Genomic DNA, 4,158 nt, shown 5'->3' on the forward strand with positions numbered 1-4,158 from the left:
AGTCAATCTTTAGCCCCAATACTTTATTGTTATTTTACCAATTACATTAAAGGGAATTGCAGAAAGAACTAAAAATTATGAAAGAAAAAAAACAGACACCAAAATAAAAAAATCAATCAAGTGAAAAAATTGATAAACTATTTGGAGCAAGGTAATTATCTGAAACAACTAGAGACATTAAGGCCAAGTGTCAATCTCATTTCAGATAATCCACTCCATTCTCCTTTGTTCTGCTTCTTCATTACATTTATCTAATATTTAGCCTATGTGCTTATAGTATATATACAGAGAGGAGGGGGCAGACGGAGAAGGAAACCGATTTGCAGATTATTGAGGGACACTCTAAGAGACAAATTTGTATTATATGTAAGGAAAATTGGACTGAAGAAAATTACATAGAAAAAATCAAACCACGCTTCAAAACAAGATATTCACATCCATCTCAATTTGCTATGACCAGTTAATTCAGTCCAAGACACAAATTTTTCTACTTAAATAATTAGGTTGCTTCAAACAATAAAACGAAAAAAACACAAGTTAATAATCCAATTAGTTTGACTACCTGGTGAAACAAAATTGCAAGAAAGAGCAATCTGTATTGCAGTATTTTGCTTGTCACCAGTAAGCATCCAGAAATTGATTCCTGCTTTTCTTAATGCCTCTATTGTTTCTGGTACCCCATCCTGACAATTACAGTTTAAAATATCACAACTATCAGTAACTAGTACAATCCAAGCAATAGTATCCCTAATCTAACTATGTTTCTCCTTCTACTGAGCACTCTGCAATTAGTAGAAAATACACACACATATATATGTTAGAAAAAAGTAATAAGTGCATTATGTCACCTGTAAATGCTCTTCTATTGCGGTAACCCCAAGGATCACAAGATCATGTTCTAATCTTTGACAGACCTCAGCTAGTCTCCACTGCACATAGTAGTGAAGTAAAGGGAGTGGATAGACAGAAAACTCATGACATGTGAATGAGTTTGTATGCTTTAGGTGTTTACCTCTCTATCAACCACCGTACTACTGGCCTCTTTAAACATCGAAGACCATTCCTGATACTCATCTTCCTCCAAAATACGCCAAGCAAGACAAAGTGTACGAAGACCTAATTGAGCATATTGTTCCACAGCTTCAATAAATGTCCTTGTCTGCTGCCCTGAGGTACATTGGAAACCATCAAACACCAATACGAGCAATATGCATTAACCATATATTTCTAGACATCTAGTAGCATATATAGCAGTAAATAATTGAGAACTAATATACATGAGCACATAAAAAGAATCAAAACCTACTCTGTGGGGGCTTATATTAAAATGAATTATAGGAAATCAATTAGTGCGAAGGTTTCAACAAGAAATATATCAATCCCCTGAGCCAAGAAACTCCAACATACTTCACCTTATAGGTGACTAAGAAAGGGAGGTCATTAAAAAGTACAATTAGATTTACCAGCACTTGCATACTGAAGAATTGCTTCATCTGCACCCTTTGATAAAAGAATAATTTTCCCATTCTGGCAATCCTTCACCATAATTGACATTCTTTTCCTATCAGAAGTAAACTCCAGAGTTTCCAAAACCTCATATCAAAGTGTAGAAGCATTGAACTTGATCTCTATAATATATTGATCAATATCAAATAGCCAAACCTAAGATCAAAACAGAATATCCAAATAGCAAAGAACAAACCAGCGTACCAAGAATATTTCCACTTTTATTGAAGAAAACCATATGGAATTGAGCAGCAGCTTGGACAAGTACATCCTCATCTTGGGACTGCGCCTTGTACATGATAGCACCACTTTTGCTACAAAGAGCAAAAGAAATATGCAAAGATCAGAATCCGTAAAAAATTGCAATAAATGGTAGTCTTCTTAATCTATGGGAAAATCAAAAGATTGTAAAACCATCAAAAACAGAAAAAAAAATACATATAGAAGCAAAATCACCTCTGTATTGGTATTACTGTATTACATATTGCCATTATTGTAAGGAACCGTATAACATCAGGAGAACCGCTTGCAACAGCATTGAGCAACCTTGCATCTTTTTATCATAAAACAAAACTAATCAGAAAATAAAGTTAAATTATAATCCAAAACAGTCCTATAACTATCAATGATATCAAATCAATGATAGAAATAAATTAGCCAATCACCAAGCCCATTTAAAACAAATACTACATTTTCTTTATTATTTGTCTTTGAACCTACATATTAACACATGAGCAATTGAACTACGAACATAACCACATAGCCTAACATTCATAGGTCTTAAAAAAATCATTCAGAGGGCCTATTTGACATGGCTTTGAAACTTTTCCAGATACTAAATGTTACTTTTTTAAGTGTTTGGATGAATTTTGTTCTTTGTTTTTTTTTTTTGAGGAGTGCTTGGATGAATTTTCAAAAGTGTTTTATGAATTTTCAAACTCTACGAGGAAGTAAATGTCCATTAACTTCTTCATTAAGATCTTTTGAATAAAAAAGGGAAGTTGTTTTCAGTTTTAATTTTTTTTTTAAAAAAAAAACTTAGATTACATATTTTATCCTTAGTCTAATTAATAAAATAAAATTAAATATAATAAAATATTTGTTGTGATTTAAAAAAAAAAAAAATAGACTATCCAAACCGTAATTGAAAAAAAAAACTTAGGCCTTTTACTTCTCTTCTTCTACTATATAAAAGTAAAAGCAAAAGATATGTCAAACGAGCACACTATATACAATAATATATGATCTCCATTACTTTTGCTTCATGCCAGATGCCAAATACAAGGGCATTCAGGCATGGGATGCCACAAAAGATAATACCTCTCTAATTCACCAAGAATTGTTTCATCACTATTACTTTCTACAGTAACAATACTGAACATCAAGACCAAGAATCTTTGCAGCAAAATAAACCGCTAGGGCATATACACAAGGGAATTATTCCCAAAATACATTTTTGATGTAAGGTCAACTTAACACCAATTTACAACCCCAAATTAAGTTAATAACTACATAAGTTTAACAGAAATATTTGTTCAGAAAAACACCATACCTTTTAAGGCATCTCCTGTCTCATTTCCATAGAAAATGCCACTGATACAACACCTTCTAAAGATCATCTTATTTTCTGTTAGAGTACCAGTTTTGTCAGTCAAAATGTACTCAACCTGGCCCAAGTCCTCGCTGATTGCTGTACTGCCACATATTATATAAACCTCATATGCATATATTCAAAAAAGGGGGGGGGGGGGGGGGGAGCATTGACAATTACTACAATACCAATTACACTCACTTTGTTGCATGGGCTGGAGTAATAGTCTCATGGTCAATCATTTTATCATCCCAATCAATAAACTTTGCATACAAGCTCTTCACAAGGTTAAGGGACACCTGCCAAAGATATAACAGTTTACACTAGAGACTATCAACTGCTTCAAACAGAGAAATTCTAACTTTTGTTAACAAAAGCATTGCTGTGTCTTTTATTCTTATAATGATTCATGTACCACAGTTTCTTACACATTTTTATACAGAAGGATACCTTAATTGATATGGGGATCATGATTGAACAAAGTAGCTCAAAACGAAGTGGAATGACCAACAGTTCATACCATGGACCTTCGTCGGGATAGTCGACATACCATTGCTGCAAATTACATTTATCTAATATTTAGCCTATGTGCTTATAGTATATATACAGAGAGGAGGGGCAGACAGAGAAGGAAACCAATTTGCAGATTATTGAGGGACACTCTAAGAGAAAAATTTGTATTATATGTAAGGAAAATTGGACTGAAGAAAATTACATAGAAAAAATCAAACCACGCTTCAAAACAAGATATTCACATCCATCTTAATTCGATATGACCAGTTAATTCAGTCCAAGACACAAAGAAAGAAGAGAGCTGACAGAACCTGTTGGAGGAGTCCCTTCCTGCGCCATTGCTAGTCAGAGAAAGCGAGCCGAGAGCCTGTTGGAGAAGTCGCCGTCGGTGGGTGCTCAGCTTCCTCCGCTGCTTGGCTTGCCGGACTGTCCGTTGCCGAGAAATATGGAGAGAGAGTGTGAGAGTAGAGGTCGGGGGAGGCCGGAGGTAGAGGGAAACATAAAATCAAACAACCCATTAGATTTGTTCCCAAATTAAGCTCGATTAG

At 34.4% G+C, this 4,158-nt stretch overlaps 1 pseudogene; it reads right to left on the bottom strand.

Annotated features, from left to right (window-relative positions):
• Positions 1-839: 839 nt before the first annotated feature.
• LOC133806328 (phospholipid-transporting ATPase 2-like) lies at positions 840-3,949 on the bottom strand (annotated as a pseudogene).
• Positions 3,950-4,158: the final 209 nt, after the last annotated feature.

The sequence above is a fragment of the Humulus lupulus genome, chromosome X, assembly GCF_963169125.1.
Source record: "Humulus lupulus chromosome X, drHumLupu1.1, whole genome shotgun sequence".
Lineage (NCBI taxonomy): Eukaryota > Viridiplantae > Streptophyta > Magnoliopsida > Rosales > Cannabaceae > Humulus > Humulus lupulus.